Genomic DNA, 27,882 nt, shown 5'->3' on the forward strand with positions numbered 1-27,882 from the left:
TAGGCTCACCTTCATACATTGGAAGCCACGGGCCACCCGGAGTATATGGCATCAGCACCGGCATGATGGGCGCCACTCCTTGCACCGCTGCACTGCCGGACTCTCTATCGACACTCTGTCTTTCAGCTGCATTAGCGTCACCGGGTGCTGCGGCGACTCCGTGCTGCGACATACTGTGCCCCCTTAGTTAATCCGGACCCTTCCGGTCCTCCGCTTCCGTCAGGATAGTGTAGATTCGTTCCACCGTGCAGCAGGATTGGTTTTCCTCTTGCTCTGATGTCAGGGCGCTCAGCTTGGTGCCGCCCACAATGACACGCCCCCTGCTGCTCCCGCCTGCCGCGCGCTCTGTAATGGCGGATTCTGAAGTTTTTCAGTCAGACTGGGGCTCAGGTAATGGCGTAGCTCAATTAACAGTCTCGTGCCTAACGGTTATGAGGTGATGGCGGCCATCTTTACTCCATTATAACCAATGGGGAAAAGTCACTTTCAATAGTTTTTAATGGGAAATGGAATTTTCTTTAATAAAGTCAATTTTCAAGATTTTTCATCCAAGTTTTCACAGTTTTGGGCTCCAATCACGGCACACAATACCCGGTATACGGGCTGGCTGGATCCTTTTCGTGACGCCAATTGTGATGCCCAGGAGACCGGGGTACCCAGCACCGGACCAATGGGGTCTGTCTCTTGAGGGGTATGTCACGGGTGGCTTGACCCGGTGCTGTGGCCTCAGGCAATGCACAGTGTAAGGGTATCGTGAGGGAACAGGCACTTACTTGATCAGCAGCAGGTTCTCCCAGCGGTGATGATCCCAATCCTGGATAGATGGCTATTGTCCAAATGAAAGACTGAGGCACTGAAACATTTAACCAGTTTACTTCAACATAAAGGGATTTACAACCAGTCCTGTCACCGGAGTCTGTATGGGAACTCTGAGTTACTTTGACCCTGCCGGGGTCTTCGCCTCTTATTGTACGCAGTTTCTGTGTGGCCCTGCTGCTGTATGTGAACTGGCTGCCGGCCCAATCTGTCCCCTCCGGGTCCTGGTTCGACGGGCAACCCGAGTCCTTTTATCGGCTTACCCCCTCCAGGAGTACCGCTGAACTCTGTGTCCGTTGCTGCGTCTGGCCCTAGTGAAGCTGATATCACCTCACGTTTTTCCGGTTGCTGTATTATATATAATGAGTACAGCCACGGATCCGGTATCCGTCTTTGCGCCTGTTCTGGGTAGTGATTAATGCTACCCGGTTCTCACAATGTCCTTTTTCTCTGTCCCTTTTCTCCTCAGGCCGGTGATTTGGGCCTGGAAACCGTCATAGGGCTGTTAGAAATTCAGCTGTATGACCTCTCACTTTCAGCTCCTTAGCCCAACTGCCAGTTCTTCTCTCAGACCAGAATGGATCAAGGGGAGTCTCTGGAGCTCCCCCTTCTGGCCGGAGGTGGTAGTGCAGTCTTGCTATTTTAGTATTTGTATCCAGTGTAAGTAACTGTTTTTGTGGCAAATACCCCTAGGGGGTGCCACAAGATGAATTTCTAGTACATTAGAGCATGATATTACAGTAAGTTCCAAACTTAAAAATTGAGGAGGTTCGAACCCCACTCCTGGTATTATTTTTATACTTCAAATTCTACAAGGTTTCTGAAAATGGAGTAATGTTTGAGCAAAAGAAAAGTTCTTGTTGCCCGATAGCACAGTAATAACCCTTCAATATACCTGACTATGGCCCTTTTATGTTTATTTTTTCCATTATGAGATGAATCTCTAGTACATTAGAGCACGATATTACAGTAAGTTCCAAACTTAAATATTGAGGAAAATGTAGGGATTAAGACAAATTTGAATATCTGAGGTAAATATTCAAACTACAGTCCCAAAGAAACATTTGAAGTTAAAATAATATGAGAAATATAGAAATATAGAGCAATCCATTCACAAAACATTATCTACTAGAGGGGGGTAATCCAGAAAAAAAGATGGCCAGTGTACGTAGGATGTCATGAAATGTAAAATATGCGGGAGAAAATCTGGCCTATGGTAAAGTGATTAATTTGACAACTGTGAGATTTTTTTTGGAGAAGTTAAAGTGTTTAAAGAAACTAAAACTTTGTGCTTAGTGTTGTTGACAAATCTCGATGGCATTTTATTTCAATATTCACTCTTGGTCACCACACTAAACATGTAATGAAAAATGAAAATCTACATATAGTGGAAAAATATTTTTTTCTGGATGAAATTTACAGTCAACAGGAAGGTTCCCACTAAAAATCTGTGTCCGGCTCTTGATAAGTGTCTTAAAAAAAATTTAGTGCAAACTTCGTAAGAGAGTTCACTTTCAATAAACACTAGCTGCCGATGAAATCGAAAAATTCATGTGCATTCACCAGGATGGCCGAGTGGTTAAGGCGTTGGACTTAAGATCCAATGGATATGTATCCTCGTGGGTTCGAACCCCACTCCTGGTATGAGTTTTACACTTGAAATTCTACAAGATTTCTGAAAAAGGAGTAATGTTTCAGCAAAAGAAATGTTCTTGTTGGCAGATAGTGCAGTATTAACCTTTCAGTACCCCTGACTATCGCCCTTTAATGTTTATTTTTTCCATTATGAGATGAATTTCTAGTACATTAGAACATGATATTATAGTAAGTTCCAAACTTAAAAATTGAGGGGGTTTGAACCCCATTCCTGGTATGATTTTTATACTTCAAATTCTACAAGGTTTCTGAAAATGGAGTAATGTTTGAGCAAAAGAAAAGTTCTTGTTGCCTGATAGCACAGTATTAACCCTTCAATATACCTGACTATGGCCCTTTTATGTTTATTTTTTCCATTATGAGATGAATCTCTAGTACATTAGAGCACGATATTACAGTAAGTTCCAAACTTAAATATTGAGGAAAATGTAGGGATTAAGACAAATTTGAATATCTGAGGTAAATATTTAAACTACAGTCCCAAAGAAACATTTGAAGTTAAAATAATATGAGAAATATAGAAATATAGCGCAATCCATTCACAAAAAAACATTATCTACTAGAGGGGGGTAATCCAGAAAAAAAGATGGCCAGTGTACGTAGGATGTCATGAAATGTAAAGTATGCGGGAGAAAATCTGGCCTATGGCAAGGTGATTAATTTGACAACTATGAGCTTTTTTGGAGAAGTTAAAGTGTTTAAAGAAACTAAAACTTTGTGCTTAGTGTTGTTGACAAATCTCGATGGCATTTTATTCCAATATTCACTCTTGGTCACCACACTAAACATGTAATGAAAAATGAAAATCTACATATAGTGGAAAAATATTTTTTTCTGGATGAGATTTACAGTCAACAGGAAGGTTCCCACTAAAAATCTGTGTACGGCTCTTGATAAGTGTCTTAAAAAAAATTGTTAGTGCAAACTTCGTAAGAGAGTTCACTTTCAATAAACACTAGCTGCCGATGAAATCCAAAAGTTCATGTGCATTCACCAGGATGGCTGAGTGGTTAAGGGGTTGGACTTAAGATCCAATGGATATTTATCCTCGTGTGTTCCAACTCCACTCCTGGTATGAGTTTTACACTTGAAATTCTACAAGATTTCTGAAAAAGGAGTAATGTTTCAGCAAAAGAAATGTTCTTGTTGGCAGATAGTGCAGTATTAACCTTTCAGTACCCCTGACTATCGCCCTTTAATGTTTATTTTTTCCATTATGAGATGAATTTCTAGTACATTAGAGCATGATATTACAGTAAGTTCCAAACTTAAAAATTGAGAGGGTTCGAACCCCCGTCCTGGTATAATTTTTATACTTCAAAATCTACAAGGTTTCTGAAAATGGAGTAATGTTTGCGCAAAAGAAAAGTTCTTGTTGCCCGATAGCACAGTATTAACCTTTCAACATACCTGACTATGGCCCTTTTATGTTTATTTTTTCCATTATGAGATGAATCTCTAGTACATTAGAGCATGATATTACAGTAAGTTCCAAACTTAAATATTGAGGAAAATGTAGGGATTAAGACAAATTTGAATATCTGAGGTAAATATTCAAACTACAGCCCCAAAGAAACATTTGAAGTTAAAATAATATGAGAAATATAGAAATATAGCGCAATCCATTCACAAAAAACATTATCTACTAGAGGGGGGTAATCCAGAAAAAAAGATGGCCAGTGTACGTAGGATGTCATGAAATGTAAAATATGCGGGAGAAAATCTGGCCTATGGTAAAGTGATTAATTTGACAACTATGAGCTTTTTTGGAGAAGTTAAAGTGTTTAAAGAAACTAAAACTTTGTGCTTAGTGTTGTTGACAAATCTCGATGGCATTTTATTCCAATATTCACTCTTGGTCACCACACTAAACATGTAATGAAAAATGAAAATCTACATATAGTGGAAAAATATTTTTTTCTGGATGAAATTTACAGTCAACAGGAAGGTTCCCAGTAAAAATCTGTGTCCGGCTCTTGATAAGTGTCTTAAAAAAAATTTGTTAATGCAAACTTGTAAGAGAGTTCACTTTCAATAAACACTAGCTGCCTACGAAATCCAAAACTTCATGTGCATTCACCAGGATGGCCGAGTGGTTAAGGCGTTGGACTTAAGATCCAATGGATATGTATCCTCGTGGGTTCGAACCCCACTCCTGGTATGAGTTTTACACTTGAAATTCTAAGCGATTTGTGAAAAAGGAGTAATGTTTCACCAAAAGAAATGTTCTTGTTGGCAGATAGTGCAGTATTAACCTTTCAGAACCCCTGAGTATCGCCCTTTAATGTTTATTTTTTCCATTATGAGATGAATTTCTAGTACATTAGAGCATGATATTACAGTAAGTTCCAAACTTAAAAATTGAGGAGGTTCGAACCCCACTCCTGGTATGATTTTTATACTTCAAATTCTACAAGGTTTCTGAAAATGGAGTAATGTTTGAGCAAAAGAAAAGTTCTTGTTGCCCGATAGAACAGTATTAACACTTCAATATACCTGACTATGGCCCTTTTATGTTTATTTTTTTTCCATTATGAGACGAATCTCTAGTACATTAGAGCATGATATTACAGTAGGTTCCAAACTTAAATATTGAGGAAAATGTGAGGAATAAGACAAATTTGAATATCTGAGGTAAATATTCAAACTACAGTCCCAAAGAAACATTTGAAGTTAAAATAATATGAGAAATATAGAAATATAGCGCAATCCATTCACAAAAAACATTATCTACTAGAGGGGGGTAATCCAGAAAAAAAGATGGCCAGTGTACGTAGGATGTCATGAAATGTAAAATATGCGGGAGAAAATCTGGCCTATGGTAAAGTGATGAATTTGACAACTATGAGCTTTTTTGGAGAAGTTAAAGTGTTTAAAGAAACTAAAACTTTGTGCTTAGTGTTCTTGACAAATCTCGATGGCATTTTATTCCAATATTCACTCTTGGTCACCACACTAAACATGTAATGAAAAATGAAAATCTACATATAGTGGAAAAATATTTTTTTCTGGATGAAATTTACAGTCAACAGGAAGGTTCCCACTAAAAATGTGTGTCCGGCTCTTGATAAGTGTCTTAAAAAAAATTTGTAAGTGCAAACTTCGTAAGAGAGTTCACTTTCAATAAACACTAGCTGCCTACGAAATCCAAAACTTCATGTGCATTCACCAGGATGGCCGAGTGGTTAAGGCGTTGGACTTAAGATCCAATGGATATGTATCCTCGTGGGTTCGAACCCCACTCCTTTTACACTTGAAATTCTACGAGATTTCTGAAAAAGTAGTAATGTTTGAGCAAAAGAAAAGTTTTTGTTGCCCGATAGAACAGTATTAACACTTCAATATACCTGACTATGGCCCTTTTATGTTTATTTTTTTCCATTATGAGACGAATCTCTAGTACATTAGAGCATGATATTACAGTAGGTTCCAAACTTAAATATTGAGGAAAATGTGAGGAATAAGACAAATTTGAATATCTGAGGTAAATATTCAAACTACAGTCCCAAAGAAACATTCGAAGTTAAAATAATATGAGAAATATAGAAATATAGCGCAATCCATTCACAAAAAACATTATCTACTAGAGGGGGGTAATCCAGAAAAAAAGATGGCCAGTGTACGTAGGATGTCATGAAATGTAAAATATGCGGGAGAAAATCTGGCCTATGGTAAAGTGATGAATTTGACAACTATGAGCTTTTTTGGAGAAGTTAAAGTGTTTAAAGAAACTAAAACTTTGTGCTTAGTGTTGTTGACAAATCTCGATGGCATTTTATTCCAATATTCACTCTTGGTCACCACACTAAACATGTAATGAAAAATGAAAATCTACATATAGTGGAAAAATATTTTTTTCTGGATGAAATTTACAGTCAACAGGAAGGTTCCCACTAAAAATGTGTGTCCGGCTCTTGATAAGTGTCTTAAAAAAAATTTGTTAGTGCAAACTTCGTAAGAGAGTTCACTTTCAATAAACACTAGCTGCCTACGAAATCCAAAACTTCATGTTCATTCACCAGGATGGCCGAGTGGTTAAGGCGTTGGACTTAAGATCCAATGGATATGTATCCTCGTGGGTTCGAACCCCACTCCTGGTATGAGTTTTACACTTGAAATTCTACGAGATTTCTGAAAAAGGAGTAATGTTTCAGCAAAAGAAATGTTCTTGTTGGCAGATAGAACCCCTGAGTATCGCCCTTTAATGTTTATTTTTTCCATTATGAGATGAATTTCTAGTACATTAGAGCATGATATTACAGTAAGTTCCAACCTTAAAAATTGAGGAGGTTCGAACCCCACTCCTGGTATGATTTTTATACTTCAAATTCTACAAGGTTTCTGAAAATGGAGTAATGTTTGAGCAAAAGAAAAGTTCTTGTTGCCCGATAGAACAGTATTAACACTTCAATATACCTGACTATGGCCCTTTTATGTTTATTTTTTTCCATTATGAGACGAATCTCTAGTACATTAGAGCATGATATTACAGTAGGTTCCAAACTTAAATATTGAGGAAAATGTGAGGAATAAGACAAATTTGAATATCTGAGGTAAATATTCAAACTACAGTCCCAAAGAAACATTCGAAGTTAAAATAATATGAGAAATATAGAAATATAGCGCAATCCATTCACAAAAAACATTATCTACTAGAGGGGGGTAATCCAGAAAAAAAGATGGCCAGTGTACGTAGGATGTCATGAAATGTAAAATATGCGGGAGAAAATCTGGCCTATGGTAAAGTGATGAATTTGACAACTATGAGCTTTTTTGGAGAAGTTAAAGTGTTTAAAGAAACTAAAACATTGTGCTTAGTGTTGTTGACAAATCTCGATGGCATTTTATTCCAATATTCACTCTTGGTCACCACACTAAACATGTAATGAAAAATGAAAATCTACATATAGTGGAAAAATGTTTTTTTCTGGATGAAATTTACAGTCAACAGGAAGGTTCCCAGTAAAAATCTGTGTCCGGCTCTTGATAAGTGTCTTAAAAAAAATTTGTTAGTGCAAACTTCGTAAGAGAGTTCACTTTCAATAAACACTAGCTGCCTACGAAATCCAAAACTTCGTGTGCATTCACCAGGATGGCCGAGTGGTTAAGGCGTTGGACTTAAGATCCAATGGATATGTGTCCTCGTGAGTCCGAACCCCACTCCTGGTATGAGTTTTACACTTGAAATTCTAAGCGATTTCTGAAAAAGGAGTAATGTCTCAGCAAAAGAAATGTTCTTGTCAGCAGATAGTGCAGTATTAACCTTTCAGAACCCCTTTAATGTTTTTTTTTTCCATTATGAGATGAATTTCTAGTACATTAGAGCATGATATTACAGTAAGTTCCAAACTTAAAAATTGAGGAGGTTCGAACCCCACTCCTTGTATGATTTTTATACTTCAAATTCTACAAGGTTTCTGAAAATGGAGTAATGTTTGAGCAAAAGAAAAGTTCTTGTTGCCCGATAGCACAGTATTAACCCTTCACTATACCTGACTATGGCCCTTTTATGTTTATTTTTTCCATTATGAGATGAATCCCTAGTACATTAGAGCATGATATTACAGTAGGTTCCAACTTAAATATTGAGGAAAATGTGAGGATTAAGACAAATTTGAATATCTGAGGTAAATAATCAAACTACAGTAACAAAGAAACATTTGAAGTAAAAATAATATGAGAAATATAGAAATATAGCGCAATCCATTCACAAAAAACATTATCTACTAGAGGGGGGTAATCCAGAAAAAAAGATGGCCAGTGTACGTAGGATGTCATGAAGTGTAAAATATGCGGGAGAAAATCTGGCCTATGGTAAAGTGATTAATTTGACAACTGTGAGCTTTTTTGGAGAAGTTAAAGTGTTTAAAGAAACTAAAACTTTGTGCTTAGTGTTGTTGACAAATCTCGATGGGATTTTATTCCAATATTCACTCTTGGTCACCACACTAAACATGTAATGAAAAATGAAAATCTACATATAGTGGAAAAATATTTTTTTCTGGATGAAATTTACAGTCAACAGGAAGGTTCCCAGTAAAAATATGTGTCCGGCTCTTGATAAGTGTCTTAAAAAAAATTTGTTAGTGCAAACTTCGTAAGAGAGTTCACTTTCAATAAACACTAGCTGCCTACGAAATCCAAAACTTCATGTGCATTCACCAGTTTGGCCGAGTGGTTAAGGTGTTGGACTTAAGATCCAATGGATATGTATCCTCGTGGGTTCGAACCCAGCTCCTGGTATGAGTTTTACACTTGAAATTCTACGAGATTTCTGATAGAGGAATAATGTTTCAGCAAAAGAAATGTTCTTGTTGGCAGATAGTGCAGTATTAACCTTTCAGAACCCCTGAGCCCTTTAATGTTTATTTTTTCCATTATGAGATGAATTTCTAGTACATTAGAGCATGATATTACAGTAAGTTCCAAACTTAAAAATTGAGGAGGGTCGAACCCCACTCCTGGTATGATTTTTATACTTCAAATTCTACAAGGTTTCTGAAAATGGAGTAATGTTTGAGCAAAAGAAAAGTTCTTGTTGCCCGATAGCACAGTATTAACCCTTCAATATACCTGACTATGGCCCTTTTATGTTTATTTTTTCCATTATGAGATGAATCTCTAGTACATTAGAGCATGATATTACAGTAGGTTTCAACTTAAATATTGAGGAAAATGTAGGGGTTAAGACAAATTTGAATATCTGAGGTAAATAATCAAACTACAGTAACAAAGAAACATTTGAAGTAAAAATAATATGAGAAATATAGAAATATAGCGCAATCCATTCACAAAAAACATTATCTACTAGAGGGGGGTAATCCAGAAAAAAAGATGGCCAGTGTACCTAGGATGTCATGAAATGTAAAATATGCGGGAGAAAATCTGGCCTATGGTAAAGTGATTAATTTGACAACTGTGAGCTTTTTTGGAGAAGTTAAAGTGTTTAAAGAAACTAAAACTTTGTGCTTAGTGTTGTTGACAAATCTCGATGGCATTTTATTCCAATATTCACTCTTGGTCACCACACTAAACATGTAATGAAAAATGAAAATCTACATATAGTGGAAAAATATTTTTTTCTGGATGAAATTTACAGTCAACAGGAAGGTTCCCACTAAAAATGTGTGTCCGGCTCTTGATAAGTGTCTTAAAAAAAATTTGTCAGTGCAAACTTCGTAAGAGAGTTCACTTTCAATAAACACTAGCTGCCTACGAAATCCAAAACTTCATGTGCATTCACCAGGATGGCCGAGTGGTTAAGGCGTTGGACTTAAGATCCAATGGATATGTATCCTCGTGGGTTCGAACCCTGCTCCTGGTATGAGTTTTACACTTGAAATTCTACGAGATTTCTGAAAGAGGAGTAATGTTTCAGAAAAAGAAATGTTCTTGTCAGCAGATAGTGCAGTATTAACCTTTCAGAACCCCTGAGTATCGCCCTTTAATGTTTATTTTTTCCATTATGAGATGAATTTCTAGTACATTAGAGCATGATATTACAGTAAGTTCCAAACTTAAAAATTGAGGAGGTTCGAACCCCACTCCTTGTATGATTTTTATACTTCAAATTCTACAAGGTTTCTGAAAATGGAGTAATGTTTGAGCAAAAGAAAAGTTCTTGTTGCCCGATAGAACAGTATTAACACTTCAATATACCTGACTATGGCCCTTTTATGTTTATTTTTTCCATTATGAGATGAATCTCTAGTACATTAGAGCATGATATTACAGTAGGTTCCAACTTAAATATTGAGGAAAATGTAGGGATTAAGACAAATTTGAATATCTGAGGTAAATAGTCAAACTACAGTAACAAAGAAACATTTGAAGTAAAAATAATATGAGAAATATAGAAATATAGCGCAATCCATTCACAAAAAACATTATCTACTAGAGGGGGGTAATCCAGAAAAAAAGATGGCCAGTGTACGTAGGATGTCATGAAATGTAAAATATGCGGGAGAAAATATGGCCTATGGTAAAGTGATTAATTTGACAACTGTGAGCTTTTTTGGAGAAGTTAAAGTGTTTAAAGAAACTAAAACTTTGTGCTTAGTGTTGTTGACAAATCTCAATGGCATTTTATTCCAATATTCACTCTTGGTCACCACACTAAACATGTAATGAAAAATGAAAATCTACATATAGTGGAAAAATATTTTTTTCTGGATGAAATTTACAGTCAACAGGAAGGTTCCCACTAAAAATGTGTGTCCGGCTCTTGATAAGTGTCTTAGAAAAAATTTGTTAGTGCAAACTTCGCAAGAGAGTTCACTTTCAATAAACACTAGCTGCCTACGAAATCCAAAACTTCATGTTCATTCACCAGGATGGCCGAGTGGTTAAGGCGTTGGACTTAAGATCCAATGGATATGTATCCTCGTGGGTTCGAACCCCACTCCTGGTATGAGTTTTACACTTGAAATTCTACGAGATTTCTGAAAAAGGAGTAATGTTTCAGCAAAAGAAATGTTCTTGTTGGCAGATAGTGCAGTATTAACCTTTCAGAACCCCTGAGTATCGCCCTTTAATGTTTATTTTTTCCATTATGAGATGAATTTCTAGTACATTAGAGCATGATATTACAGTAAGTTCCAACCTTAAAAATTGAGGAGGTTCGAACCCCACTCCTGGTATGATTTTTATACTTCAAATTCTACAAGGTTTCTGAAAATGGAGTAATGTTTGAGCAAAAGAAAAGTTCTTGTTGCCCGATAGAACAGTATTAACACTTCAATATACCTGACTATGGCCCTTTTATGTTTATTTTTTCCATTATGAGATGAATCTCTAGTACATTAGAGCATGATATTACAGTAGTTTCCAAACTTAAATATTGAGGAAAATGTAGGGATTAAGACAAATTTGAATATCTGAGGTAAATATTCAAACTACAGTCCCAAAGAAACATTCGAAGTTAAAATAATATGAGAAATATAGAAATATAGCGCAATCCATTCACAAAAAACATTATCTACTAGAGGGGGGTAATCCAGAAAAAAAGATGGCCAGTGTACGTAGGATGTCATGAAATGTAAAATATGCGGGAGAAAATCTGGCCTATGGTAAAGTGATGAATTTGACAACTATGAGCTTTTTTGGAGAAGTTAAAGTGTTTAAAGAAACTAAAACTTTGTGCTTAGTGTTGTTGACAAATCTCGATGGCATTTTATTCCAATATTCACTCTTGGTCACCACACTAAACATGTAATGAAAAATGAAAATCTACATATAGTGGAAAAATATTTTTTTCTGGATGAAATTTACAGTCAACAGGAAGGTTTCCACTAAAAATGTGTGTCCGGCTCTTGATAAGTGTCTTAAAAAAAATTTGTTAGTGCAAACTTCGTAAGAGAGTTCACTTTCAATAAACACTAGCTGCCTACGAAATCCAAAACTTCATGTTCATTCACCAGGATGGCCGAGTGGTTAAGGCGTTGGACTTAAGATTCAATGGATATGTATCCTCGTGGGTTCGAACCCCACTCCTGGTATGAGTTTTACACTTGAAATTCTACGAGATTTCTGAAAAAGGAGTAATGTTTCAGCAAAAGAAATGTTCTTGTTGGCAGATAGTGCAGTATTAACCTTTCAGAACCCCTGAGTATCGCCCTTTAATGTTTATTTTTTCCATTATGAGATGAATTTCTAGTACATTAGAGCATGATATTACAGTAAGTTCCAACCTTAAAAATTGAGGAGGTTCGAACCCCACTCCTGGTATGATTTTTATACTTCAAATTCTACAAGGTTTCTGAAAATGGAGTAATGTTTGAGCAAAAGAAAAGTTCTTGTTGCCCGATAGAACAGTATTAACACTTCAATATACCTGACTATGGCCCTTTTATGTTTATTTTTTCCATTATGAGATGAATCTCTAGTACATTAGAGCATGATATTACAGTAGGTTCCAAACTTAAATATTGAGGAAAATGTGAGGAATAAGACAAATTTGAATATCTGAGGTAAATATTCAAACTACAGTCCCAAAGAAACATTTGAAGTTAAAATAATATGAGAAATATAGAAATATAGCGCAATCCATTCACAAAAAACATTATCTACTAGAGGGGGGTAATCTAGAAAAAAAGATGGCCAGTGTACGTAGGATGTCATGAAATGTCAAATATGCGGGAGAAAATCTGGCCTATGGTAAAGTGATGAATTTGACAACTATGAGCTTTTTTGGAGAAGTTAAAGTGTTTAAAGAAACTAAAACTTTGTGCTTAGTGTTGTTGACAAATCTCGATGGCATTTTATTCCAATACTCACTCTTGGTCACCACACTAAACATGTAATGAAAAATGAAAATCTACATATAGTGGAAAAATATTTTTTTCTGGATGAAATTTACAGTCAACAGGAAGGTTCCCACTAAAAATGTGTGTCCGGTTCTTGATAAGTGTCTTAAAAAAAATTTGTTAGTGCAAACTTCGTAAGAGAGTTCACTTTCAATAAACACTAGCTGCCTACGAAATCCAAAACTTCATGTTCATTCACCAGGATGGCCGAGTGGTTAAGGCGTTGGACTTAAGATCCAATGGATATGTATCCTCGTGGGTTCGAACCCCACTCCTGGTATGAGTTTTACACTTGAAATTCTACGAGATTTCTGAAAAAGGAGTAATGTTTCAGCAAAAGAAATGTTCTTGTTGGCAGATAGTGCAGTATTAACCTTTCAGAACCCCTGAGTATCGCCCTTTAATGTTTATTTTTTCCATTATGAGATGAATTTCTAGTACATTAGAGCATGATATTACAGTAAGTTCCAACCTTAAAAATTGAGGAGGTTCGAACCCCACTCCTGGTATGATTTTTATACTTCAAATTCTACAAGGTTTCTGAAAATGGAGTAATGTTTGAGCAAAAGAAAAGTTCTTGTTGCCCGATAGAACAGTATTAACACTTCAATATACCTGACTATGGCCCTTTTATGTTTATTTTTTCCATTATGAGATGAATCTCTAGTACATTAGAGCATGATATTACAGTAGGTTCCAAACTTAAATATTGAGGAAAATGTGAGGAATAAGACAAATTTGAATATCTGAGGTAAATATTCAAACTACAGTCCCAAAGAAACATTTAAAGTTAAAATAATATGAGAAATATAGAAATATAGCGCAATCCATTCACAAAAAACATTATCTACTAGAGGGGGGTAATCCAGAAAAAAAGATGGCCAGTGTACATAGGATGTCATGAAATGTAAAATATGTGGGAGAATATCTGGCCTATGGTAAAGTGCTGAATTTGACAACTATGAGCTTTTTTTGGAGAAGTTAAAGTGTTTAAAGAAACTAAAACTTTGTGCTTAGTGTTGTTGACAAATCTCAATGGCATTTTATTCCAATATTCACTCTTGGTCACCACACTAAACATGTAATGAAAAATGAAAATCTACATATAGTGGAAAAATATTTTTTTCTGGATGAAATTTACAGTCAACAGGAAGCTTCCCAGTAAAAATCTGTGTCCGGCTCTTGATAAGTGTCTTAAAAAAAATTTGTTAGTGCAAACTTCGTAAGAGAGTTCACTTTCAATAAACACTAGCTGCCTACGAAATCCAAAACTTCATGTTCATTCACCAGGATGGCCGAGTGGTTAAGGCGTTGGACTTAAGATTCAATGGATATGTATCCTCGTGGGTTCGAACCCCACTCCTGGTATGAGTTTTACACTTGAAATTCTACGAGATTTCTGAAAAAGGAGTAATGTTTCAGCAAAAGAAATGTTCTTGTTGGCAGATAGTGCAGTATTAACCTTTCAGAACCCCTGAGTATCGCCCTTTAATGTTTATTTTTTCCATTATGAGATGAATTTCTAGTACATTAGAGCATGATATTACAGTAAGTTCCAACCTTAAAAATTGAGGAGGTTCGAACCCCACTCCTGGTATGATTTTTATACTTCAAATTCTACAAGGTTTCTGAAAATGGAGTAATGTTTGAGCAAAAGAAAAGTTCTTGTTGCCCGATAGAACAGTATTAACACTTCAATATACCTGACTATGGCCCTTTTATGTTTATTTTTTCCATTATGAGATGAATCTCTAGTACATTAGAGCATGATATTACAGTAGGTTCCAAACTTAAATATTGAGGAAAATGTGAGGAATAAGACAAATTTGAATATCTGAGGTAAATATTCAAACTACAGTCCCAAAGAAACATTTGAAGTTAAAATAATATGAGAAATATAGAAATATAGCGCAATCCATTCACAAAAAACATTATCTACTAGAGGGGGGTAATCTAGAAAAAAAGATGGCCAGTGTACGTAGGATGTCATGAAATGTCAAATATGCGGGAGAAAATCTGGCCTATGGTAAAGTGATGAATTTGACAACTATGAGCTTTTTTGGAGAAGTTAAAGTGTTTAAAGAAACTAAAACTTTGTGCTTAGTGTTGTTGACAAATCTCGATGGCATTTTATTCCAATACTCACTCTTGGTCACCACACTAAACATGTAATGAAAAATGAAAATCTACATATAGTGGAAAAATATTTTTTTCTGGATGAAATTTACAGTCAACAGGAAGGTTCCCACTAAAAATGTGTGTCCGGTTCTTGATAAGTGTCTTAAAAAAAATTTGTTAGTGCAAACTTCGTAAGAGAGTTCACTTTCAATAAACACTAGCTGCCTACGAAATCCAAAACTTCATGTTCATTCACCAGGATGGCCGAGTGGTTAAGGCGTTGGACTTAAGATCCAATGGATATGTATCCTCGTGGGTTCGAACCCCACTCCTGGTATGAGTTTTACACTTGAAATTCTACGAGATTTCTGAAAAAGGAGTAATGTTTCAGCAAAAGAAATGTTCTTGTTGGCAGATAGTGCAGTATTAACCTTTCAGAACCCCTGAGTATCGCCCTTTAATGTTTATTTTTTCCATTATGAGATGAATTTCTAGTACATTAGAGCATGATATTACAGTAAGTTCCAACCTTAAAAATTGAGGAGGTTCGAACCCCACTCCTGGTATGATTTTTATACTTCAAATTCTACAAGGTTTCTGAAAATGGAGTAATGTTTGAGCAAAAGAAAAGTTCTTGTTGCCCGATAGAACAGTATTAACACTTCAATATACCTGACTATGGCCCTTTTATGTTTATTTTTTCCATTATGAGATGAATCTCTAGTACATTAGAGCATGATATTACAGTAGGTTCCAAACTTAAATATTGAGGAAAATGTGAGGAATAAGACAAATTTGAATATCTGAGGTAAATATTCAAACTACAGTCCCAAAGAAACATTTAAAGTTAAAATAATATGAGAAATATAGAAATATAGCGCAATCCATTCACAAAAAACATTATCTACTAGAGGGGGGTAATCCAGAAAAAAAGATGGCCAGTGTACATAGGATGTCATGAAATGTAAAATATGTGGGAGAATATCTGGCCTATGGTAAAGTGCTGAATTTGACAACTATGAGCTTTTTTGGAGAAGTTAAAGTGTTTAAAGAAACTAAAACTTTGTGCTTAGTGTTGTTGACAAATCTCAATGGCATTTTATTCCAATATTCACTCTTGGTCACCACACTAAACATGTAATGAAAAATGAAAATCTACATATAGTGGAAAAATATTTTTTTCTGGATGAAATTTACAGTCAACAGGAAGCTTCCCAGTAAAAATCTGTGTCCGGCTCTTGATAAGTGTCTTAAAAAAAATTTGTTAGTGCAAACTTCGTAAGAGAGTTCACTTTCAATAAACACTAGCTGCCTACGAAATCCAAAACTTCATGTGCATTCACCAGGATGGCCGAGTGGTTAAGGCGTTGGACTTAAGATCCAATGGATATGTATTCTCGTGGGTTCGAACCCCACTCCTGGTATGAGTTTTACACTTGAAATTCTACGAGATTTCTGAAAAAGGAGTAATGTTTCTGCAAAAGAAATGTTCTTGTTGGCAGATAGTGCAGTATTAACCTTTCAGAACCCCTGAGTATCGCCCTTTAATGTTTATTTTTTCCATTATGAGATTAATTTCTAGGACATTAGAGCATGATATTAAAGTAAGTTCCAAACTTAAAAATTGAGGAGGTTCGAACCCCACTCCTGGTATGATTTTTATACTTCAAATTCTACAAGGTTTCTGAAAATGGAGTAATGTTTGAGCAAAAGAAAAGTTCTTGTTGCCCGATAGAACAGTATTAACACTTCAATATACCTGACTATGGCCCTTTTATGTTTATTTTTTCCATTATGAGATGAATCTCTAGTACATTAGAGCATGATATTACAGTAGTTTCCAAACTTAAATATTGAGGAAAATGTAGGGATTAAGACAAATTTGAATATCTGAGGTAAATATTCAAACTACAGTCCCAAAGAAACATTCGAAGTTAAAATAATATGAGAAATATAGAAATATAGCGCAATCCATTCACAAAAAACATTATCTACTAGAGGGGGGTAATCCAGAAAAAAAGATGGCCAGTGTACGTAGGATGTCATGAAATGTAAAATATGCGGGAGAAAATCTGGCCTATGGTAAAGTGATGAATTTGACAACTATGAGCTTTTTTGGAGAAGTTAAAGTGTTTAAAGAAACTAAAACTTTGTGCTTAGTGTTGTTGACAAATCTCGATGGCATTTTATTCCAATATTCACTCTTGGTCACCACACTAAACATGTAATGAAAAATGAAAATCTACATATAGTGGAAAAATATTTTTTTCTGGATGAAATTTACAGTCAACAGGAAGGTTCCCACTAAAAATGTGTGTCCGGCTCTTGATAAGTGTCTTAAAAAAAATTTGTTAGTGCAAACTTCGTAAGAGAGTTCACTTTCAATAAACACTAGCTGCCTACGAAATCCAAAACTTCATGTTCATTCACCAGGATGGCCGAGTGGTTAAGGCGTTGGACTTAAGATCCAATGGATATGTATCCTCGTGGGTTCGAACCCCACTCCTGGTATGAGTTTTACACTTGAAATTCTACGAGATTTCTGAAAAAGGAGTAATGTTTCAGCAAAAGAAATGTTCTTGTTGGCAGATAGTGCAGTATTAACCTTTCAGAACCCCTGAGTATCGCCCTTTAATGTTTATTTTTTCCATTATGAGATGAATTTCTAGTACATTAGAGCATGATATTACAGTAAGTTCCAACCTTAAAAATTGAGGAGGTTCGAACCCCACTCCTGGTATGATTTTTATACTTCAAATTCTACAAGGTTTCTGAAAATGGAGTAATATTTGAGCAAAAGAAAAGTTCTTGTTGCCCGATAGAACAGTATTAACACTTCAATATACCTGACTATGGCCCTTTTATGTTTATTTTTTCCATTATGAGATGAATCTCTAGTACATTAGAGCATGATATTACAGTAGTTTCCAAACTTAAATATTGAGGAAAATGTAGGGATTAAGACAAATTTGAATATCTGAGGTAAATATTCAAACTTCAGTCCCAAAGAAACATTTGAAGTTAAAATAATATGAGAAATATAGAAATATAGCGCAATCCATTCACAAAAAACATTATCTACTAGAGGGGGGTAATCCAGAAAAAAAGATGGCCAGTGTACGCAGGATGTCATGAAATGTAAAGTATGCGGGAGAAAATCTGGCCTATGGTAAAGTGATGAATTTGACAACTATGAGCTTTTTTGGAGAAGTTAAAGTGTTTAAAGAAACTAAAACTTTGTGCTTAGTGTTGTTGACAAATCTCGATGGCATTTTATTCCAATATTCACTCTTGGTCACCACACTAAACATGTAATGAAAAATGAAAATCTACATATAGTGGAAAAATATTTTTTTCTGGATGAAATTTACAGTCAACAGGAAGGTTCCCACTAAAAATGTGTGTCCGGCTCTTGATAAGTGTCTTAAAAAAAATTTGTTAGTGCAAACTTCGTAAGAGAGTTCACTTTCAATAAACACTAGCTGCCTACGAAATCCAAAACTTCATGTGCATTCACCAGGATGGCCGAGTGGTTAAGGCGTTGGACTTAAGATCCAATGGATATGTATCCTCGTGGGTTCGAACCCCACTCCTGGTATGAGTTTTACACTTGAAATTCTAAGCGATTTCTGAAAAAGGAGTAATGTTTCAGCAAAAGAAATGTTCTTGTTGGCAGATAGTGCAGTATTAACCTTTCAGAACCCCTGAGTATCGCCCTTTAATGTTTATTTTTTCCATTATGAGATGAATTTCTAGTACATTAGAGCATGATATTACAGTAAGTTCCAAACTTAAAAATTGAGGAGGTTCGAACCCCACTCCTGGTATGATTTTTATACTTCAAATTCTACAAGGTTTCTGAAAATGGAGTAATGTTTGAGCAAAAGAAAAGTTCTTGTTGCCCGATAGAACAGTATTAACACTTCAATATACCTGACTATGGCCCTTTTATGTTTATTTTTTCCATTATGAGATGAATCTCTAGTACATTAGAGCATGATATTACAGTAGTTTCCAAACTTAAATATTGAGGAAAATGTAGGGATTAAGACAAATTTGAATATCTGAGGTAAATATTCAAACTACAGTCCCAAAGAAACATTCGAAGTTAAAATAATATGAGAAATATAGAAATATAGCGCAATCCATTCACAAAAAACATTATCTACTAGAGGGGGGTAATCCAGAAAAAAAGATGGCCAGTGTACGTAGGATGTCATGAAATGTAAAATATGCGGGAGAAAATCTGGCCTATGGTAAAGTGATGAATTTGACAACTATGAGCTTTTTTGGAGAAGTTAAAGTGTTTAAAGAAACTAAAACTTTGTGCTTAGTGTTGTTGACAAATCTCGATGGCATTTTATTCCAATATTCACTCTTGGTCACCACACTAAACATGTAATGAAAAATGAAAATCTACATATAGTGGAAAAATATTTTTTTCTGGATGAAATTTACAGTCAACAGGAAGGTTCCCACTAAAAATGTGTGTCCGGCTCTTGATAAGTGTCTTAAAAAAAATTTGTTAGTGCAAACTTCGTAAGAGAGTTCACTTTCAATAAACACTAGCTGCCTACGAAATCCAAAACTTCATGTTCATTCACCAGGATGGCCGAGTGGTTAAGGCGTTGGACTTAAGATCCAATGGATATGTATCCTCGTGGGTTCGAACCCCACTCCTGGTATGAGTTTTACACTTGAAATTCTACGAGATTTCTGAAAAAGGAGTAATGTTTCAGCAAAAGAAATGTTCTTGTTGGCAGATAGTGCAGTGTTAACCTTTCAGAACCCCTGAGTATCGCCCTTTAATGTTTATTTTTTCCATTATGAGATGAATTTCTAGTACATTAGAGCATGATATTACAGTAAGTTCCAACCTTAAAAATTGAGGAGGTTCGAACCCCACTCCTGGTATGATTTTTATACTTCAAATTCTACAAGGTTTCTGAAAATGGAGTAATATTTGAGCAAAAGAAAAGTTCTTGTTGCCCGATAGAACAGTATTAACACTTCAATATACCTGACTATGGCCCTTTTATGTTTATTTTTTCCATTATGAGATGAATCTCTAGTACATTAGAGCATGATATTACAGTAGTTTCCAAACTTAAATATTGAGGAAAATGTAGGGATTAAGACAAATTTGAATATCTGAGGTAAATATTCAAACTTCAGTCCCAAAGAAACATTTGAAGTTAAAATAATATGAGAAATATAGAAATATAGCGCAATCCATTCACAAAAAACATTATCTACTAGAGGGGGGTAATCCAGAAAAAAAGATGGCCAGTGTACGCAGGATGTCATGAAATGTAAAGTATGCGGGAGAAAATCTGGCCTATGGTAAAGTGATGAATTTGACAACTATGAGCTTTTTTGGAGAAGTTAAAGTGTTTAAAGAAACTAAAACTTTGTGCTTAGTGTTGTTGACAAATCTCGATGGCATTTTATTCCAATATTCACTCTTGGTCACCACACTAAACATGTAATGAAAAATGAAAATCTACATATAGTGGAAAAATATTTTTTTCTGGATGAAATTTACAGTCAACAGGAAGGTTCCCACTAAAAATGTGTGTCCGGCTCTTGATAAGTGTCTTAAAAAAAATTTGTTAGTGCAAACTTCGTAAGAGAGTTCACTTTCAATAAACACTAGCTGCCTACGAAATCCAAAACTTCATGTGCATTCACCAGGATGGCCGAGTGGTTAAGGCGTTGGACTTAAGATCCAATGGATATGTATCCTCGTGGGTTCGAACCCCACTCCTGGTATGAGTTTTACACTTGAAATTCTAAGCGATTTCTGAAAAAGGAGTAATGTTTCAGCAAAAGAAATGTTCTTGTTGGCAGATAGTGCAGTATTAACCTTTCAGAACCCCTGAGTATCGCCCTTTAATGTTTATTTTTTCCATTATGAGATGAATTTCTAGTACATTAGAGCATGATATTACAGTAAGTTCCAAACTTAAAAATTGAGGAGGTTCGAACCCCACTCCTGGTATGATTTTTATACTTCAAATTCTACAAGGTTTCTGAAAATGGAGTAATGTTTGAGCAAAAGAAAAGTTCTTGTTGCCCGATAGAACAGTATTAACACTTCAATATACCTGACTATGGCCCTTTTATGTTTATTTTTTTCCATTATGAGACGAATCTCTAGTACATTAGAGCATGATATTACAGTAGGTTCCAAACTTAAATATTGAGGAAAATGTGAGGAATAAGACAAATTTGAATATCTGAGGTAAATATTCAAACTACAGTCCCAAAGAAACATTCGAAGTTAAAATAATATGAGAAATATAGAAATATAGCGCAATCCATTCACAAAAAACATTATCTACTAAAGGGGGGTAATCCAGAAAAAAAGATGGCCAGTGTACGTAGGATGTCATGAAATGTAAAATATGCGGGAGAAAATCTGGCCTATGGTAAAGTGATGAATTTGACAACTATGAGCTTTTTTGGAGAAGTTAAAGTGTTTAAAGAAACTAAAACTTTGTGCTTAGTGTTGTTGACAAATCTCGATGGCATTTTATTCCAATATTCACTCTTGGTCACCACACTAAACATGTAATGAAAAATGAAAATCTACATATAGTGGAAAAATATTTTTTTCTGGATGAAATTTACAGTCAACAGGAAGGTTCCCACTAAAAATGTGTGTCCGGCTCTTGATAAGTGTCTTAAAAAAAATTTGTTAGTGCAAACTTCGTAAGAGAGTTCACTTTCAATAAACACTAGCTGCCTACGAAATCCAGAACTTCATGTTCATTCACCAGGATGGCCGAGTGGTTAAGGCGTTGGACTTAAGATCCAATGGATATGTATCCTCGTGGGTTCGAACCCCACTGGTATGTGGGTAAACTGGTATGAGTTTTACACTTGAAATTCTACGAGATTTCTGAAAAAGGAGTAATGTTTCAGCAAAAGAAATGTTCGTGTTGGCAGATAGTGCAGTATTAACCTTTCAGAACCCCTGAGTATCGCCCTTTAATGTTTATTTTTTCCATTATGAGATGAATTTCTAGTACATTAGAGCATGATATTACAGTAAGTTCCAACCTTAAAAATTGAGGGGGTTCGAACCCCACTCCTGGTATTATTTTTATACTTCAAATTCTACAAGGTTTCTGAAAATGGAGTAATGTTTGAGCAAAAGAAAAGTTCTTGTTGCCCGATAGAACAGTATTAACACTTCAATATACCTGACTATGGCCCTTTTATGTTTATTTTTTCCATTATGAGATGAATCTCTAGTACATTAGAGCATGATATTACAGTAGGTTCCAAACTTAAATATTGAGGAAAATGTGAGGAATAAGACAAATTTGAATATCTGAGGTAAATATTCAAACTACAGTCCCAAAGAAACATTTGAAGTTAAAATAATATGAGAAATATAGAAATATAGCGCAATCCATTCACAAAAAACATTATCTACTAGAGGGGGGTAATCTAGAAAAAAAGATGGCCAGTGTACGTAGGATGTCATGAAATGTCAAATATGCGGGAGAAAATCTGGCCTATGGTAAAGTGATGAATTTGAAAACTATGAGCTTTTTTGGAGAAGTTAAAGTGTTTAAAGAAACTAAAACTTTGTGCTTAGTGTTGTTGACAAATCTCGATGGCATTTTATTCCAATATTCACTCTTGGTCACCACACTAAACATGTAATGAAAAATGAAAATCTACATATAGTGGAAAAATATTTTTTTCTGGATGAAATTTACAGTCAACAGGAAGGTTCCCACTAAAAATATGTGTCCGGCTCTTGATAAGTGTCTTAAAAAAAATTTGTTAGTGCAAACTTCGTAAGAGAGTTCACTTTCAATAAACACTAGCTGCCTACGAAATCCAAAACTTCATGTGCATTCACCAGGATGGCCGAGTGGTTAAGGCGTTGGACTTAAGATCCAATGGATATGTATCCTCGTGGGTTCGAACCCCACTCCTTTTACACTTGAAATTCTACGAGATTTCTGAAAAAGGAGTAATGTTTGAGCAAAAGAAAAGTTCTTGTTGCCCGATAGAACAGTATTAACACTTCAATATACCTGACTATGGCCCTTTTATGTTTATTTTTTTCCATTATGAGACGAATCTCTAGTACATTAGAGCATGATATTACAGTAGGTTCCAAACTTAAATATTGAGGAAAATGTGAGGAATAAGACAAATTTGAATATCTGAGGTAAATATTCAAACTACAGTCCCAAAGAAACATTCGAAGTTAAAATAATATGAGAAATATAGAAATATAGCGCAATCCATTCACAAAAAACATTATCTACTAGAGGGGGGTAATCCAGAAAAAAAGATGGCCAGTGTACGTAGGATGTCATGAAATGTAAAATATGCGGGAGAAAATCTGGCCTATGGTAAAGTGATGAATTTGACAACTATGAGCTTTTTTGGAGAAGTTAAAGTGTTTAAAGAAACTAAAACTTTGTGCTTAGTGTTGTTGACAAATCTCGATGGCATTTTATTCCAATATTCACTCTTGGTCACCACACTAAACATGTAATGAAAAATGAAAATCTACATATAGTGGAAAAATATTTTTTTCTGGATGAAATTTACAGTCAACAGGAAGGTTCCCACTAAAAATGTGTGTCCGGCTCTTGATAAGTGTCTTAAAAAAAATTTGTTAGTGCAAACTTCGTAAGAGAGTTCACTTTCAATAAACACTAGCTGCCTACGAAATCCAAAACTTCATGTTCATTCACCAGGATGGCCAAGTGGTTAAGGCGTTGGACTTAAGATCCAATGGATATGTATCCTCGTGGGTTCGAACCCCACTCCTGGTATGAGTTTTACACTTGAAATTCTACGAGATTTCTGAAAAAGGAGTAATGTTTCAGCAAAAGAAATGTTCTTGTCGGCAGATAGTGCAGTATTAACCTTTCAGAACCCCTGAGTATCGCTCTTTAATGTTTATTTTTTCCATTATGAGATGAATTTCTAGTACATTAGAGCATGATATTACAGTAAGTTCCAACCTTAAAAATTGAGGAGGTTCGAACCCCACTCCTGGTATGATTTTTATACTTCAAATTCTACAAGGTTTCTGAAAATGGAGTAATGTTTGAGCAAAAGAAAAGTTCTTGTTGCCCGATAGAACAGTATTAACACTTCAATATACCTGACTATGGCCCTTTTATGTTTATTTTTTCCATTATGAGATGAATCTCTAGTACATTAGAGCATGATATTACAGTAGTTTCCAAACTTAAATATTGAGGAAAATGTAGGGATTAAGACAAATTTGAATATCTGAGGTAAATATTCAAACTACAGTCCCAAAGAAACATTCGAAGTTAAAATAATATGAGAAATATAGAAATATAGCGCAATCCATTCACAAAAAACATTATCTACTAGAGGGGGGTAATCCAGAAAAAAAGATGGCCAGTGTACGTAGGATGTCATGAAATGTAAAATATGCGGGAGAAAATCTGGCCTATGGTAAAGTGATGAATTTGACAACTATGAGCTTTTTTGGAGAAGTTAAAGTGTTTAAAGAAACTAAAACTTTGTGCTTAGTGTTGTTGACAAATCTCGATGGCATTTTATTCCAATATTCACTCTTGGTCACCACACTAAACATGTAATGAAAAATGAAAATCTACATATAGTGGAAAAATATTTTTTTCTGGATGAAATTTACAGTCAACAGGAAGGTTCCCACTAAAAATGTGTGTCCGGCTCTTGATAAGTGTCTTAAAAAAAATTTGTTAGTGCAAACTTCGTAAGAGAGTTCACTTTCAATAAACACTAGCTGCCTACGAAATCCAAAACTTCATGTTCATTCACCAGGATGGCCGAGTGGTTAAGGCGTTGGACTTAAGATCCAATGGATATGTATCCTCGTGGGTTCGAACCCCACTCCTGGTATGAGTTTTACACTTGAAATTCTACGAGATTTCTGAAAAAGGAGTAATGTTTCAGCAAAAGAAATGTTCTTGTTGGCAGATAGTGCAGTATTAACCTTTCAGAACCCCTGAGTATCGCCCTTTAATGTTTATTTTTTCCATTATGAGATGAATTTCTAGTACATTAGAGCATGATATTACAGTAAGTTCCAACCTTAAAAATTGAGGAGGTTCGAACCCCACTCCTGGTATGATTTTTATACTTCAAATTCTACAAGGTTTCTGAAAATGGAGTAATGTTTGAGCAAAAGAAAAGTTCTTGTTGCCCGATAGAACAGTATTAACACTTCAATATACCTGACTATGGCCCTTTTATGTTTATTTTTTCCATTATGAGATGAATCTCTAGTACATTAGAGCATGATATTACAGTAGTTTCCAAACTTAAATATTGAGGAAAATGTAGGGATTAAGACAAATTTGAATATCTGAGGTAAATATTCAAACTACAGTCCCAAAGAAACATTTGAAGTTAAAATAATATGAGAAATATAGAAATATAGCGCAATCCATTCACAAAAAACATTATCTACTAGAGGGGGGTAATCCAGAAAAAAAGATGGCCAGTGTACGCAGGATGTCATGAAATGTAAAGTATGCGGGAGAAAATCTGGCCTATGGTAAAGTGATGAATTTGACAACTATGAGCTTTTTTGGAGAAGTTAAAGTGTTTAAAGAAACTAAAACTTTGTGCTTAGTGTTGTTGACAAATCTCGATGGCATTTTATTCCAATATTCACTCTTGGTCACCACACTAAACATGTAATGAAAAATGAAAATCTACATATAGTGGAAAAATATTTTTTTCTGGATGAAATTTACAGTCAACAGGAAGGTTCCCACTAAAAATGTGTATCCGACTCTTGATAAGTGTCTTAAAAAAAATTTGTTAGTGCAAACTTCGTAAGAGAGTTCACTTTCAATAAACACTAGCTGCCTACGAAATCCAAAACTTCATGTGCATTCACCAGGATGGCCGAGTGGTTAAGGCGTTGGACTTAAGATCCAATGGATATGTATCCTCGTGGGTTCGAACCCCACTCCTGGTATGAGTTTTACACTTGAAATTCTAAGCGATTTCTGAAAAAGGAGTAATGTTTCAGCAAAAGAAATGTTCTTGTTGGCAGATAGTGCAGCATTAACCTTTCAGAACCCCTGAGTATCGCCCTTTAATGTTTATTTTTTCCATTATGAGATGAATTTCTAGTACATTAGAGCATGATATTACAGTAAGTTCCAAACTTAAAAATTGAGGAGGTTCGAACCCCACTCCTGGTATGATTTTTATACTTCAAATTCTACAAGGTTTCTGAAAATGGAGTAATGTTTGAGCAAAAGAAAAGTTCTTGTTGCCCGATAGAACAGTATTAACACTTCAATATACCTGACTATGGCCCTTTTATGTTTATTTTTTTCCATTATGAGACGAATCTCTAGTACATTAGAGCATGATATTACAGTAGGTTCCAAACTTAAATATTGAGGAAAATGTGAGGAATAAGACAAATTTGAATATCTGAGGTAAATATTCAAACTACAGTCCCAAAGAAACATTCGAAGTTAAAATAATATGAGAAATATAGAAATATAGCGCAATCCATTCACAAAAAACATTATCTACTAGAGGGGGGTAATCCAGAAAAAAAGATGGCCAGTGTACGTAGGATGTCATGAAATGTAAAATATGCGGGAGAAAATCTGGCCTATGGTAAAGTGATGAATTTGACAACTATGAGCTTTTTTGGAGAAGTTAAAGTGTTTAAAGAAACTAAAACTTTGTGCTTAGTGTTGTTGACAAATCTCGATGGCATTTTATTCCAATATTCACTCTTGGTCACCACACTAAACATGTAATGAAAAATGAAAATCTACATATAGTGGAAAAATATTTTTTTCTGGATGAAATTTACAGTCAACAGGAAGGTTCCCACTAAAAATGTGTGTCCGGCTCTTGATAAGTGTCTTAAAAAAAATTTGTTAGTGCAAACTTCGTAAGAGAGTTCACTTTCAATAAACACTAGCTGCCTACGAAATCCAGAACTTCATGTTCATTCACCAGGATGGCCGAGTGGTTAAGGCGTTGGACTTAAGATCCAATGGATATGTATCCTCGTGGGTTCGAACCCCACTCCTGGTATGAGTTTTACACTTGAAATTCTACGAGATTTCTGAAAAAGGAGTAATGTTTCAGCAAAAGAAATGTTCGTGTTGGCAGATAGTGCAGTATTAACCTTTCAGAACCCCTGAGTATCGCCCTTTAATGTTTATTTTTTCCATTATGAGATGAATTTCTAGTACATTAGAGCATGATATTACAGTAAGTTCCAACCTTAAAAATTGAGGGGGTTCGAACCCCACTCCTGGTATTATTTTTATACTTCAAATTCTACAAGGTTTCTGAAAATGGAGTAATGTTTGAGCAAAAGAAAAGTTCTTGTTGCCCGATAGAACAGTATTAACACTTCAATATACCTGACTATGGCCCTTTTATGTTTATTTTTTCCATTATGAGATGAATCTCTAGTACATTAGAGCATGATATTACAGTAGTTTCCAAACTTAAATATTGAGGAAAATGTAGGGATTAAGACAAATTTGAATATCTGAGGTAAATATTCAAACTACAGTCCCAAAGAAACATTTGAAGTTAAAATAATATGAGAAATATAGAAATATAGCGCAATCCATTCACAAAAAACATTATCTACTAGAGGGGGGTAATCCAGAAAAAAAGATGGCCAGTGTACGCAGGATGTCATGAAATGTAAAATATGCGGGAGAAAATCTGGCCTATGGTAAAGTGATGAATTTGACAACTATGAGCTTTTTTTGGAGAAGTTATAGTGTTTAAAGAAACTAAAACATTGTGCTTAGTGTTGTTGACAAATCTCGATGGCATTTTATTCCAATATTCACTCTTGGTCACCACACTAAACATGTAATGAAAAATGAAAATCTATATATAGTGGAAAAATGTTTTTTTCTGGATGAAATTTACAGTCAACAGGAAGGTTCCCAGTAAAAATCTGTGTCCGGCTCTTGATAAGTGTCTT

At 35.2% G+C, this 27,882-nt stretch overlaps 22 non-coding genes across 22 annotated transcripts; all 22 read left to right on the plus strand.

Moving 5' to 3' along the window:
- Positions 1-2,377: 2,377 nt before the first annotated feature.
- On the plus strand, positions 2,378-2,460 carry TRNAL-UAA (transfer RNA leucine (anticodon UAA)). The gene has a single exon. It is a non-coding gene; the product is annotated as a tRNA-Leu (tRNA).
- A 2,090-nt stretch (positions 2,461-4,550) lies between these two features.
- On the plus strand, positions 4,551-4,633 carry TRNAL-UAA (transfer RNA leucine (anticodon UAA)). Its single transcript has one exon. It is a non-coding gene; the product is annotated as a tRNA-Leu (tRNA).
- A 1,006-nt stretch (positions 4,634-5,639) lies between these two features.
- Positions 5,640-5,722, plus strand: TRNAL-UAA (transfer RNA leucine (anticodon UAA)). Its single transcript has one exon. It is a non-coding gene; the product is annotated as a tRNA-Leu (tRNA).
- Positions 5,723-6,489: 767 nt separating this feature from the next.
- TRNAL-UAA (transfer RNA leucine (anticodon UAA)) lies at positions 6,490-6,572 on the plus strand. The gene has a single exon. It is a non-coding gene; the product is annotated as a tRNA-Leu (tRNA).
- Positions 6,573-7,558: 986 nt separating this feature from the next.
- On the plus strand, positions 7,559-7,641 carry TRNAL-UAA (transfer RNA leucine (anticodon UAA)). Its single transcript has one exon. It is a non-coding gene; the product is annotated as a tRNA-Leu (tRNA).
- A 2,072-nt stretch (positions 7,642-9,713) lies between these two features.
- On the plus strand, positions 9,714-9,796 carry TRNAL-UAA (transfer RNA leucine (anticodon UAA)). The gene has a single exon. It is a non-coding gene; the product is annotated as a tRNA-Leu (tRNA).
- Positions 9,797-10,799: 1,003 nt separating this feature from the next.
- TRNAL-UAA (transfer RNA leucine (anticodon UAA)) lies at positions 10,800-10,882 on the plus strand. Its single transcript has one exon. It is a non-coding gene; the product is annotated as a tRNA-Leu (tRNA).
- A 1,004-nt stretch (positions 10,883-11,886) lies between these two features.
- On the plus strand, positions 11,887-11,969 carry TRNAL-UAA (transfer RNA leucine (anticodon UAA)). The gene has a single exon. It is a non-coding gene; the product is annotated as a tRNA-Leu (tRNA).
- Positions 11,970-12,973: 1,004 nt separating this feature from the next.
- Positions 12,974-13,056, plus strand: TRNAL-UAA (transfer RNA leucine (anticodon UAA)). The gene has a single exon. It is a non-coding gene; the product is annotated as a tRNA-Leu (tRNA).
- Positions 13,057-14,061: 1,005 nt separating this feature from the next.
- On the plus strand, positions 14,062-14,144 carry TRNAL-UAA (transfer RNA leucine (anticodon UAA)). Its single transcript has one exon. It is a non-coding gene; the product is annotated as a tRNA-Leu (tRNA).
- Positions 14,145-15,148: 1,004 nt separating this feature from the next.
- TRNAL-UAA (transfer RNA leucine (anticodon UAA)) lies at positions 15,149-15,231 on the plus strand. The gene has a single exon. It is a non-coding gene; the product is annotated as a tRNA-Leu (tRNA).
- A 1,004-nt stretch (positions 15,232-16,235) lies between these two features.
- TRNAL-UAA (transfer RNA leucine (anticodon UAA)) lies at positions 16,236-16,318 on the plus strand. Its single transcript has one exon. It is a non-coding gene; the product is annotated as a tRNA-Leu (tRNA).
- A 1,004-nt stretch (positions 16,319-17,322) lies between these two features.
- TRNAL-UAA (transfer RNA leucine (anticodon UAA)) lies at positions 17,323-17,405 on the plus strand. Its single transcript has one exon. It is a non-coding gene; the product is annotated as a tRNA-Leu (tRNA).
- A 1,004-nt stretch (positions 17,406-18,409) lies between these two features.
- On the plus strand, positions 18,410-18,492 carry TRNAL-UAA (transfer RNA leucine (anticodon UAA)). Its single transcript has one exon. It is a non-coding gene; the product is annotated as a tRNA-Leu (tRNA).
- Positions 18,493-19,496: 1,004 nt separating this feature from the next.
- Positions 19,497-19,579, plus strand: TRNAL-UAA (transfer RNA leucine (anticodon UAA)). Its single transcript has one exon. It is a non-coding gene; the product is annotated as a tRNA-Leu (tRNA).
- A 1,004-nt stretch (positions 19,580-20,583) lies between these two features.
- TRNAL-UAA (transfer RNA leucine (anticodon UAA)) lies at positions 20,584-20,666 on the plus strand. Its single transcript has one exon. It is a non-coding gene; the product is annotated as a tRNA-Leu (tRNA).
- Positions 20,667-21,671: 1,005 nt separating this feature from the next.
- On the plus strand, positions 21,672-21,751 carry TRNAL-UAA (transfer RNA leucine (anticodon UAA)). The gene has a single exon. It is a non-coding gene; the product is annotated as a tRNA-Leu (tRNA).
- Positions 21,752-22,771: 1,020 nt separating this feature from the next.
- TRNAL-UAA (transfer RNA leucine (anticodon UAA)) lies at positions 22,772-22,854 on the plus strand. The gene has a single exon. It is a non-coding gene; the product is annotated as a tRNA-Leu (tRNA).
- A 767-nt stretch (positions 22,855-23,621) lies between these two features.
- TRNAL-UAA (transfer RNA leucine (anticodon UAA)) lies at positions 23,622-23,704 on the plus strand. The gene has a single exon. It is a non-coding gene; the product is annotated as a tRNA-Leu (tRNA).
- A 1,004-nt stretch (positions 23,705-24,708) lies between these two features.
- TRNAL-UAA (transfer RNA leucine (anticodon UAA)) lies at positions 24,709-24,791 on the plus strand. Its single transcript has one exon. It is a non-coding gene; the product is annotated as a tRNA-Leu (tRNA).
- Positions 24,792-25,795: 1,004 nt separating this feature from the next.
- On the plus strand, positions 25,796-25,878 carry TRNAL-UAA (transfer RNA leucine (anticodon UAA)). Its single transcript has one exon. It is a non-coding gene; the product is annotated as a tRNA-Leu (tRNA).
- Positions 25,879-26,883: 1,005 nt separating this feature from the next.
- On the plus strand, positions 26,884-26,966 carry TRNAL-UAA (transfer RNA leucine (anticodon UAA)). Its single transcript has one exon. It is a non-coding gene; the product is annotated as a tRNA-Leu (tRNA).
- The last annotated feature ends 916 nt before the right edge of the window (positions 26,967-27,882 follow it).

Source organism: Ranitomeya imitator, chromosome 5 (genome assembly GCF_032444005.1).
Source record: "Ranitomeya imitator isolate aRanImi1 chromosome 5, aRanImi1.pri, whole genome shotgun sequence".
NCBI lineage: Eukaryota > Metazoa > Chordata > Amphibia > Anura > Dendrobatidae > Ranitomeya > Ranitomeya imitator.